Consider the following 13,965-nt stretch of genomic DNA (forward strand, 5'->3'; position numbering starts at 1 on the left):
TTTTAAATTGCAGTTACTACATAAAGCTGCTACAAACTCTACTGTTATATGATCGTGATGTTTAACTTTGTGGTTTTCTGGTGTATATTTTACTTTACAGTAAGAACAGGATTCGGATTGGTTGAACTCTTTTATCTGTTTACGTGTTAATGGTAGTTCATTATTTTGACTATATATGTTTGATATTTGTTTGGCTTCTGTCATTAACATTCTTATGAACTTCTTCGCTGCATCTTTACCTCTATACACAACAGGATTGGTTTTACATCCATCACTCTTTACTACATAATAACAAAATCCAGATGGCTTATGTTGTTGATATTTTTTCGTATATATCGTATCCGGATAACATTCTTTACAACCCATAACTTTATGTAACAAACATTCAAAATCAGCATAAATCACAAATGGCATTTTTATTATGTATTGGTAGTTTTTAAATTCAACGCATTTACCTTCTTCAGGCATTATTATTTTTACTGGCTCATTTAACGAACAATCTTGCTCATGTTTATTTAAAGCGTTTTGAGAGTAAAATTATAACAAACATCTGTCACATAAATATTTTCGAGCTCTCTTTTTAGTTAATTGTGTACATACTAATCTGCTTAAATCCATAATCCAACAATAGTGTGTTTTAAATTGGTCTTCATTTTGTTCTTTTATATATAATAAATTGACATGATTTTCTCGCTTGTTTTGTGTGTGATGTAGTATATAGATTGAATAGTCTTTATCATATGCATAAACATTTATAGAAATATTAAGTAATTTTTCAGCTCTTGGAATATCGCAGTTTTACAGTAAAATGAATATTTTTTAATTTTTCTTTTAAGTATTTAACAGCCTGCTTGTACTTGGAAGGTCGTTGTGGATCTTTATTAACTGGGTATAGTGCAGAACAAATTGAATATAAGAAACATTTTTCATCTTCATTCTTTACATTAATTGCTGCCTTTTTGTTTTGAATTTGTTTAGGTAATTCTATTTATGTTGATCCTCTATATGGTGTGTATTTGACGATTGCTAGTTGTAACAAAGTTAATGTTTATAAGAGCCCAGCAAGAACCTCTAGCTTGGAGCTCATCCATTCTTGTTCTTAATCTTTGTTTCATCTTAGTTATTTCTTCCTTTAGATTACTTGATCGGTATATTTCATGGTTTTCAGTGTTAAAATAGAAGTTTTGAGTTTCTACACCTTTCTTATACGTACAACTTATATAAAGATTAGCTTTCAATGAACTATGTTTACTTAAGCCAATTTGTAATCTGTTTAATATAGCTTTAGATGTTGCAGTAATATATTGTTCAAGTGGATCTTGTGGTTTGTAATCTGTTGTAAATCTCCATGTTTCTAATCTTGATTTTAATGCAATGTTCTGACGTTTTACATCGATTGGTACTGATTCAAATTTGATTCTTGGTACTTCAATTACTTCTTGTTTAAATGGGAGTATATTTCTAATCTGTCTTCTGCTTTGTTCATCGTCATGTTGTTTAAGAAGGTCTATCAGTTCTGCTTTTCTTAATCGGGAATATCTTCTGATTCCCCTCTCTTTACATTGTCGTCTTAGCTCTACTACGGTAAATTTACTATAATTACTCATCTTATTTATTATATAGAAAATTTTTATTACTCTTTAATTTTTATCTTCACCGGATTATTTCAGTTCATTTTCATTTATCCTAATACAACGCTTAACATTGTACACTCCTGCCATTGTCTACATATTACGCCTTATATTAGAACAGGACTTTCATGGGAATAACCCATAAAAGTTACATATACACATATTAAAATTAAATCATTTTTGTAAACTTACTCATCATCATCATCATCATCATAATCACCACTACCATATTTATATTCATCAACACTACTCAAATCAGATCTTTTTTGCTGTGTTATTAATAATTCTTTTTCCTTTAACAGTATTTGCTTCTCTAGTAGTGCTGCTAAAAGTTTAAGATCTTTATGAATTAGTTTAAGTCTATCATGTAATAAATCAAATTCTTTCTCCATATTTATTATATACAAAACCAACAAAAATGAAGTAAATTTAAAAATCTAAGAATAAAAACAAACATGACTAGTGCTAAGGAAATATTATTTTACAAGCCTATATTTGATTGTGTATGTAAACATTTAGATATTGGTGATTATAATGATGAAGATAAAATAAATTATAGCGTGTCCATAGGTATGTTAGATCATTTGTTCAAGAAGGCCACTAAAGAAAAGAACTCATTTCTCATACAAAACATTCTCTATGCAAACGTTATGGACTTGTCTGATGAGATATTAGATTCACTGACTAATGAGCAATGGTTATCTATAGGTTATGATGATTATGAGGAGGAATATAACTATGATCACATTACACAAGACTTCATACGTAAATATCTGCAGAAAGTTAATTTGAGTGAAATATGTTTATGGAAAAAGTTATCGGAAGAGTTTATAAGAGAATTAGCTGATAAAGTTGATTGGGAGATGATTTCAAGAAGCCAAGACTTATCAGAAAACTTTATAAGAGAATTTGCAGATAGAGTTGATTGGGGAGAAGTATCGTATAAAAACCTATCTGAAGAATTTATTAGTGAGTTTATAGATAAAGTTGATTTTGATGCTATATCTTATAGAAACAAACTCTCTGAAGCTTTTATACGAGAACATGCAGATAAAGTTTCTTGGGCGTGCTTATCTGGAAATCAACAATTATCAGAAAACCTTATAAGAGATTACGCTGACAAAGTAGATTGGGAAATGATTTCAATGTCTCAAAATTTAACAGAAGGATTTATTGCAGAGTTTAAAGACAGAGTTCATTGGGATAACATTTCAACTTATCAAGACCTATCTGTAGATTTTATATGTGCATTTAGACATTACGTAGATTGGAGAGTTATAATAAGAAAATATCGTAATAATCCTGATTTAGGTGATATATTGAATTTAGCATTCGATGTTACAACAGATGGTTTGTTTAACGCTTGAAAATGTGCTTTGATGGATTAAACCATAAAAGCAATAGCATATTTAGTTTTTCGTACTTAAATGTATCTTAACTGAATAAACCTGTCAACAAGATCTATATCGCTTAAATCTGTGTTCATATGTGAACCGTGCCAAGTTATCTTAACATCATAGCGTTCTTTAGCTCTGTTGTATAAGTTGATAGAGTTTGGATCGTCGACGTTAAGCAGAATACTCATACTTGGATACTTAACCCTGCAATAGGCGCGCGGATTTTTGTGACATTGATAGTCGCGCGGGCTACCACTGTAGCCCATTTGTTTTTATTTTATTATATTGGCTAGTTTGTTAATATTTTTATCTTTCTTGCAGAGAAATGTATTTATAAACTGTTTTAAGGTTCTTATACACAATTTGAGAAATATCTTTATTTTGAAAGCTATGTGTATACAAAGAATATCAACGCCATTCATTTTTCAAAAATAATACACGAATAGGACTGTAAAAGTTATTTGTATTTAGCAATAAATGCACCAATCTGGCGCATTTCGAACTTTACTTCATCGTAAACATATATGTCGAAATTGTTTAAAAAAACACGCATTATTTTACAAAAATTTTACGAACAAAGCTTACAGATAAATGTATTATCCACAAAACATTTATCTTTTCAGTTAAATATATTTTAAGATTTCTTGCTCTTAAAAGTTGATTACGATTTTGCATAATTATACATATGCTATTTACTTTCATATATTTTTCTTTTTTTGTTTTCCTATTCAAGTTCCTCTAAGCATGTTCTGCACGCAAGTGATTGAGTGGTCAGTGCACGCTTTCCTTCAAGCATTGACCACTCATCAAAAGCATCAAAATGCCAAGAAGGACACTTATTTCAGTCTCGTCTGTAAGCTTTGTATCACGGTCATGTACAAATCTCTTTCTGACACTGTCAATGTAAATATTGCTACAATCAACTATAAGTCTGAAAATGTTTGCATCTAAAAACAATTCTAGACATTCAAGTTAGGGCAATGCAGACAATAACTTCACTTTTAGGTCCAGGAAAACGAAGCAAAATATTACGAGCACGAGTACAAATATTATGAGTAGGAGTTTTTATTTTTCATCTGAAATTGTCTTTTCCTGCATAATAATTTACTTTACAACAGTCTTTACTGCCACTATCATCAACAGGTATCAGTGATCCCTGCCGCCCGGAATTCTCAATTACATCTTCTGAATTTTCACTATTTCTGCGTCCGAAAAATGCAGTTCTTCGGTCTCAAAATGTTCTTGATCATCACTATCGCAATCTAGTAAATATTACTCATCAGAACTGACATTTTGCAAACTCATTGTCCATCTGATAAACACTCAAACTATGATGAAAAAACTTTCGATGTTTTGGAGCATTGGTGACTGCAATTGTCGCGCGGGCTACAGATGTAGCCCATGAAACTTTCAAGCAGAATAACAATGAGCTCGTTTCGATTTTACGTTCGACCACACATTAAACACGCTCAATGATAGCTGATAGAAAGGTACACAGACACCCTTTTTGTTAGCACCTGAGATTACTTTGCGGCAAGGAAAAAAAACGCTGGGCCACAATAGTAGCCCGCGCGCGTATTGCAGGGTTAAGTTTGAGTTGTTTAATACTACTTTCGTAATTGCATGTTTGTACTCTTCCAACCCAATACTTATATCGTTCTATTCTTTCTTTTTGATCTCGTTCTTCTTCAACATAGTAAAAGAGTATATTTTCAAGTTGTTCTTTAGTAAGGTTTTTCTTGATAATGAATAGCCTATGTATCTTTCCTGGATCTTCTGTATATGGTGCTGCAACTATTTTAAGATAATCAACTTTGCTTTCTAGTTCTTGATTGTACAATCGTAATTGCTCCATTTGTTGTTCTATCTCTTCTACTCTTCTTTACAACTCTTTTTGGTCTTCATGAATCTGTTTGAAGTCTTGTGTGAAGTAATCTTCGATTATATTGTAACACTTATCATAAAACTCATTTGAAATCTAAAACGAGATACTCAATATTAATTCTTTTCTTACATATGTTCCTGATACTAATAGATCTTGTTTATTTGTTCCTTTTGACAAAACTATGTAAATTGGGTTTTGGTGGTGCAGATCTAGCCCACCTAATTTCTTGTAATATCGCAGGAGATCTTTTGATTTATCTAACCTTGTCCAATGTTTAAATTGTTTTCCCCCATTTTGACACAACTTAGTAGCATTGAAATATCCTGTACTCTTATCTATAATCAACTTGAAATCACCAAACAGACCATACCAGTAATCATCTTTAATCTGTTCGTAGCAAATATCGTTTAAACTAAGAGAATTATCCATAATACCCATATTTATTACATAGAAAATCTTTATTTTTAACTTCATTTTCGTTACCAGCTAGTTTTACTGTGTAAGACGAGTTTCTAAAATTCCTAGCTTCGGAGGAACTTATTTCCCCATGTGCAAAATCCCACACAGCGAAACCAAACTTCTTTATACCAACACAAAACAAAAGAAGCAAGCAGATGGTACTAAATTTAAGAAAATTTTTAGCCCCTCTGTATTTGGAGGTCCAAAATGTCAAGTATTTTCTCGCTGAAAATTGTATGAGGTTGTATGTTTGAAAGGGGTCCAGTGCTGGTGACCCCCTTGTTGTAACCTTAATTATCAGATAATAATCTATCATATAAGCGATCTATACTGTTAATCAATTCTTCTTCTGATAGGTGTGTCCAAAACTCACTACCTTTACCTTTTTACACCTATTCATCTTTTAACTCCAATCCTTTTAATTTTTCGATTACTTCATCATCTTGAATTTCTTCTATAACTTCTTTGATCGTGTTGAGTTCACACTTGAAAAATTCACCTTTATATTTAAATTCATCTAATTGTTTATGCACAAGTGACTCTAGCTTTTTAGCATCATATGTCTTATACGTTTCTTCATAATGAAATAGCTCGAAGTCAAGTCTAAACTCATTAAACTGACCTAGGCGTTGTTCAAGGTTTTTTGTATAACCCACATTATATATATTCTTCTCTTGGTGCTGTTTGGTAGTTGCTATATAAACAAAACCTGACTTATCACTATCTTTTTTCAATTGAGACCATCTTATTTCTTGGAACAAGTCTGGATGAACATATGTACCCGTGATTATCCTTTGTCTTCCTCCTAAAATCATGTAATATATTTTTTGAGATTGATGCTCTTCTTCTAATCTTTTTATTAGTTCTTTAGAATCGTTATTTTTCAGCCAGTTGTCAAACCTCTTTCCTCCATCTTGACACAGTTTAGTAGCATTGAAGTAACCAGTCTTGTTATCAATAATTAGTTTAAAGTCGCCAAACAAACCATACCAGTCATCATCTTTAATCTGTTCATAGCAGATATTGTTTAAACTAGGAAAATTATCCATAGTACTCATATTTATTATATAGAAAATCTTTGATCACTGTTTGTACCTTTTGGCTCTATATAATACGTTGAGTTTTGCTGGCTTGGATAATAAGTAGAGCGTCTGCTAGAAAGTCGATCTACGCTTTTTTGTATTGCTACTTTTCTAATAATTTCCGCAGCCGGAATTCCGACCCTGGAAATATATGCTATGGGGGTATCGTTTCGTTACCCCTATTCATTGAAACCAGCCTTTTATGGAATAATAAAAATAAAAGACATACATTTATACTTACACTACAACATTACTCTTATCTATCCAACTATTATGTAAATCATCAAAACCTAGCCATTTAACGTATACTTTGTCACCTTTCTTTCTCAACACCTTTTCTACCAAGTATTCATCTTTATGTTTTGTCTTTAATAGTTCCGGTTCGTAAAATCTACCTTGCACATCCTCTTCTTCTAAATCTTTAATTCTATATGTAGGTGGATTGGATGGAATAACTTCAGTAATAACAAATACTTCTGCTGACCAATTAGGCGTATACCCTTTCTCAAATAACCCTTTCGATTTACTTATACGAACATGATCGCCTAATTTGTATTTGGGCTTAACACGCTTATATTCTTTTTGATACACTTTCTCCAATATTGTTTGCTCATTTTTCTTATTAACTTCTTAGCCTTTATTATTAGCCTTTAAACAGATTGTTCTATGCATTTGATGATTATACTCTTTAACTATTGTTGGTAATGTATCTATCCATCTATAATTTCCTTGTGTTGTAAACCTTTTCCACATGTTTTGTTTAAGTGTTCTATTGAATCTCTCAACAACAGAAGTTTTCTTACCACTATAGGTTGAGTAATGATTAATCTGATTTTCCTCCATCAACTTCTTAAACTCTTTATTGTAAAATTCTTTACCTTGATCCGTTTGTAAGTTAGTAGGTTTTCTCGCTCTTAATATGGATTCGAATGCTTCTGTAACATTCTTCCCACTCTTATCTTTAACAGGAACAGCAAACGCATATTTCGAGAACACATCTATAATCGTTAGCAGATACTTATAACCTTTATTTAATTTGGAAACGCCTTTTAATACTCCACTATCCATTTCTACAAGATCAGGTTGTCAAAAAAAGATCATCGATACCTTTTATAACTACACTTAATCTCTCAAAGTTTTTTCTAGATGGTTTGTGAATTTCTTCTATAGTGTCTTCTCTAACACCTTTACCTTCTTCTAGTCAATCAGGCTTTTAACGAATTGAGTTTTAGTAACACCACATACAGAGCAAATACCTTTCTTTAGATATCTCCTATTCTTTATTTGTTCTATCCTAATTGTATCTTTCTTCGTATCTTTCGACTTTTACACTTAACACAATACATCCTGTTTATTATATAGAAAATCAATAACTATCGCTGTTTAATATTATGCTATCAACATTCTCACCATCATCATCATCACTATCTTCATCTTCTCTTTCTACATGCATAAGAAGCAATAGTAATTTACCATGTTTCAGATCAGAATCTTTACATGGTCTAATTGCTAATTTATCATTTATATTAAAGTGTAATGGAAAAGTTTCAACTAGAGAATCATTTAAATATATATCTATATAATACGTATTATAAGATGATTCTATATGCATTATCCAACCTTTATAAAGAAATTTGTATGCGGTAGATATATTATGTATTAAAAAGAACGGATTTTCAACATTTTCTGATATCAATCGACTTTGAAGCTCTATAACATAACTCCGTTTGATGAAGTTAAGCTCTTCTTTTAACAGAGCAATATCCTTTCTCACAACTGTATTATCTAACTCTGATGTCATTTTAACATTACCAAAGATGTCCATATTTATTATATAGCAAACGTCTTTAGGAAAGGTCTCTTTCTATGTACATTACAACAAACAATAATTGTCCTTCTTCCATAGCAGAATTTTTATTTGGTTTAATCGTAATTATATCGTTCTTCTTAAAGTCAAAAGGTATCTCTTTAGTCAAAGTATCACCCAAATATATATCTAGAAAGTATTTATCCAAACTTAATTCCATGTGCCTTATTTTCCCATTATAGAGAAATTTGTAACCATTAGAAAGATTAGATACTCTAAAGATTGGCTCCTTAACGTTTTTAGCTCTTAATCGATATAGTAAAGGGATGGTTTCTTTCTGCATAACCAATTTAGTACTATCCATCCTAACCTTTTCAATATCTTCTTTCTTGACGTATGTGTCTTGTAACGTTTCTAATGCATCTTCAAATCGTTTTCTATCGTTCTCTAATTGAGCTTCTATTGACCTAAGTTGACTTACGCTAACAACATCATTTAAATTCTCCAACAATTTTAATTTTTCTTCACTAATATCAACATCACCTTTTCTATCTTTAACATTAGCAAATATATCCATACTCATTTATTATACAGAAAATGTCTGCCGCAACGGATTGATTAACGCAACTAAACTTTGTAAGGACGGTGGTAAAGACCTTCATGATTGGTCAAAAAAAAGACTCAAAGGCCCTACGAAGAAACACAAACAAACTCCTGAACGGAAGATTTTCCGGTTTCAAAATACACCATCATGACACAAAACAAAACATCAGAAGACAAAGTTACATACAAACAAATCAAGGTCCCGTTTTCAGGGACCCCCGTTAATCCACAACCACATACAATTTTCATTAACGAGTCTGGACAAAAATCTATTGTGTATAGCTACCATGTTTATCTTAACACAAAACTTTTATGGATATAAGCCTTAAAAGTACTTAGTCATTTTTAATCATCGACATAACGTCACTAAAAGAATACCCTTGATTTAGAAGATTTAAAACCTTAACACAAAGATGACCACATATAACTGAATTAAAGTCTTGTATTCGTTCGTCATTGTAAAATAAGTTTTCGGTGCCAAGATATTGTACTAGTTGTTTAGAAGGAACACCACCATAAGAATCGAACACGTACTTTATGTTGCTATCTTTCCAATAGCATATCCAATGAGTACCAATGTTTTCTGATTTATCGAGGTTAACTACACCACACTCATTTACGTAGGGTTTTTGTGGAAGTTCATCACTCATAAATACACCTCTAAATCCTTTTATCTTTAATTCTTTAGCCAACCTCTCTATATCGAAGTTGGTCAATGGTTTTAGTTTCTTGACTTCTTTGGTTAACCTGCCCCCTGCTCTTCTTCCATAGCCATATTGTGTCTTTTTTGTTCTTCTAGTTCTTGTTTAATCTTCTTAGCATCCAGTACAGTTTTAGTAATCGCTGCTGCACCACCTGCTAATGAGCCAACTGCTTCTAAAGCTGCTAAAATGGCTGGAATTGTAAAGATAAAGCCACCCATATGATCTTTCTTATTCGTTTTCATTTGTGCAGTAGTTAAAGTTAAATTCATTCCTTTACCTTCTTTAACTTTCTTAGATTTATCACTAAGTTGTTTCTTTGTTAATACATGATCGATATTTAAATCCTTTAGTTCGTTGTAAGGAACGCTAAACATACAACCTTTCATAGAACACATCTTCCTATTTATTTGAGAGCAAATCTTAGTTTGTAAAAGTACAGTTGTTATAGCTCCACCAAAATCAATTAAGGAATCATTCTCATCTGTTATCCTTATCTCAAAATTATCAACCTTGTCTTTGGATATAGGGAAAAATAATGGATAAGTAGGTTCGTAAATGATGCTATGTTTAAACTCGGCATCTGTTTTAAATGATGCTATGATCCCTGTTTCTCTATGTGTGTATTCTGTATCTTTAACAAACATGCCATCTGCTATATTACAGTGAACATTTATAGTATCAAACGGATGAAACTTTGGCAACTTACTTCCAATATGTGTTTTCTTCTTTTCTAAAGATTCAAAATACCTAAATCCAAGAACAGTACTTAAATTTCCCATTCTGATATCAATATCACCTGCTTCTATTTTTACTCTATTTGTTACATGATCCTCTTTTAACGTTATGTTTATGGAGCGAGATTTTAAATAATCCTTAAGACTGTTTAAGCTGTATTGTCCATTTGGTATAATAACATTTTCATCTCCATAGTCAAACCACGCATAATGTGTAAGGTTTTGAGTTAAGTATGTACTGTAAAACCCAACTAATCCTATACTTAAATAGTTGCTACTGTTGTCTAATTCGTAATGGAGTTTCTTCTTTAACACAGAAGTATCACTCGTTAACTTGAATACCTTAGCCATTTATTATATAATAAATGAATGAGTTTGATTTACCTAGAGATTTTCCAAGAGAGAAAGTAATCAAGTTAATAGAAGATGTCTTTCAAAAGTTAGAATACAGTTTAAAGAAGAAAAAGAGAAAACTACGAATTGTTAGATATGCATACTACACTTTGATCACGTTATCGGTTATACTTTCTGCAACAACTGGGTTTATTAATATTTTTATACCTGTAACAATTTACTCGATATTAACAACGTCTCTTGCAACTGGAAGTGCTATAATAACAGGTTTGTCTTCTAAGTTGAACATAAGCAAAAGAAAGGATGAATATAAAGCCATTGTCACTTGTATCAACTCATTTAAAGAACAGTTAGAGATGATAATAACATGAAATTGTGAAATCGATAACGAATATATAAAAGGTACGTTGCTTAAAATCAGAGAACAGCTTAAAGATATAAGATCATAAAGAGTAGATTTGAAGACCTGGAAACTACAAATGGCGTCCGTAATCCGGACACCCTTCCAAATGAACAACCTCACACAACCTTTATCAACGAACCGGGGTTGTACTCTCTAATCATGAAGTCAAAAAAGAAAGAGGCTGAGCGGTTTCAAGATTGGATAGGTATCTGATTGGGTTGAAACGTTTACAAGACTTTCAGACACTTCACATTTGAATGGTCAAGGATTAGAGTTCTTTAACAAATAAAAAGGCACAAACAAGCTTGGGAGCTCCGATCGGTGCTACCAAAAATATACACGTTGAAGACCTGGAAACCAAGGGGGGCGTCCAGAATACGTACACCCTTCCAAACGAACAACCTCACGCAATCTTCATCAACGAACCGGGTCTGTACTAGTATTATGAGCAGAAAATTAATCATCGGAATTCCGAGGGTTTTTAAACAAGCATCATATGAGGTCAAATTAGCAGGTAATCAATAACACCATATCAGGCACAAACGTTTACAAGAAGGCAGTCCAGACTCGTTAATGAAGATTGTATCTGGCTGTGTTTTTGGTAAGGGCGGTGAATTCCCGCCCTTAACTTCTGAAAAATTTTTCTTATCTTCTTCGTCTACATGATCTTGGATGGCGTTTCTAGGTTGTGAATACTCTAACGCAAATAAGATCATAAAAGGTGATGATTTTCTCTATAATAAAAGAGTAAGAAAACTATTAATTGGGATGTAAAAGGGATTATAAAAGAGACAACAGCTAAGAAAAGAAATGGAGAGCTTATACCTGATGATATTCGATGCCTTATCGTGGGTTCATCTTGGTGTGGTAAGACGTTTTTGCTATTTAATTTTTTATTACAGCCAGGTTGGTTAAACAATAATTACTTCTACATATATTCTAAAAGCATGAATCAGCCAAAGTATGAGCAGTTAAAAGATCGATTTGAGAAGGCAGAACTAAGGTTCAATAAGCATATAGCAACGTTCTTAAGCGGTAATGATTCTATTGTACCTATTGATAAATGTGAAAAATACTCTGTCGTTGTGTTTGATGATTACATTTTAGAGAATCAAGATACTGTTAGAAATTACTTTACAAGAGGTTGGCATAGACATTTAGATTGTTTCTATCTTGCACAAACATATTCGAAAGTACCTAAACAGCTTACAAGAGATAACGTTAACTTCCTATGCATATTCAGACAAGATGATACTAATCTTAAACATGTGTATAATGAGTTTGTTGGAGGAGATATGTCTTATGATAAATTTAAAGAGATATGTTCAAAATGTTGGCAAGAAGATTATGGTTTTATAGTAATTGATATGACAAGGGAGGTAAACAATGGTAAGTATAGGAACAAGATAAAACACTTCTTAAACGTTTGATGTTTTTTCACGTTTTACGTTTTAACGTTTGACGTTTATTGACGTTTATTGACGTTTTTCACACTTATTGACCTTTGTTCGTTTTCTATACAATAAATGGATGAGAAAGAAATTGATAAGAATAGTAAGTTGAAGGAGTTCTTGATAAAGGGCTTCACATCTTGGAAGAAAGAAAGAGCAGGTATATATGATAAATTTAAAACACAAGAGCAACCTGTAATTGATGCTATTCAAAACTTGGGAAGTGAGATCAAAGAAGTAGCAGAACAAAATAAAAATCTAATAACTGAGCTTGTTCCAGTTGTACATAAGACGGCTTCGATAGATCCTAGTCTACTAGAAACACCTGAAAAGATAACTTATGATAGTTCTCCAACTAGTAGTGATACGCCTATAACGGGAGAAATAAAACAAATTAAAGACAAAGTGGAAGAAGTAGAACCTTTAACAACAGCACAATCATTTGGTAAGATTGCAACAAAATATTGTAGTAAAAGAAATGATAGTGTATTTGGAATAAGAACTGTAGAAGAAGATGGAAAAATAATAAACAAGGTAGGAAATTCTGAAGTGAAAGTGAATGGTGATGATTTGATAATTAATGGTAAAACTTATAAAGGAACAGAAGGTCTATGGGAATTGTTAACGACGAATACTAATAAAACCATTGAAGATTATGATGATGATGATTTTGAACAGTACAAGGAAATAATAATAGAATCAGATGCTGCCTTCCAAAAATATAATCGAGATAAAAAAGGTAGCATCTAGTAGAAGTTCTAAGTACATTAATATTATCAAGCCTATTTGGGATAATTATATTAAACCATCTTTACCTCCAACACCAGCAAGAAAGAAAACACCAAAGTCTGGTGAAGGAATTAAACAATATACAGAGATACCTAAAGAGTATGTATGGATGTATGATGTGAGAAAGTTTATAGATAGGTTAATAGTTATAGATGGAGAAGAAAACGCTGGAAATTATAACTTTTACAATGAGAAAGTAGGTATAGTGAGTATGATTAATAATAAGCTTTCACAATTTATTCCTAATGATCCAAAAGGTATAGGTTATTTGATTAAGATCTTAAATACATTACCACCACGATTCTGGAATGATGAGAAGCTTGGGAAAGGATTAGTAAATGATTTGATTAATAAACTCCCATTTCAATTACATATTCCAGGATTTTCGTACTGTGGTCCGGGAACTAAGCTACAAGAAAGCTAGAAAGAGGCGATAAAGGTATTAACCCATTAGATGAGGCTTGTAAAGAACACGATATATACTACAGAGACAATAGAGATACAGAGTCAAGACATATTGCAGATAAGAAACTAGAAACTAAAGCATGGAAAAGAGCATTTAGTAGTGATGCGCCAATTGGTGAACGATTAGCTGTTTTCGAGGTTGGTACTGCTATAAATGCTAATTTTAAGTTGGGATGGGGATTATAAGTTTTTAATTGTTAT

Source organism: Thermobia domestica, chromosome 14 (genome assembly GCF_964235325.1).
Source record: "Thermobia domestica chromosome 14, izTheDome1.hap1.1, whole genome shotgun sequence".
Lineage (NCBI taxonomy): Eukaryota > Metazoa > Arthropoda > Insecta > Zygentoma > Lepismatidae > Thermobia > Thermobia domestica.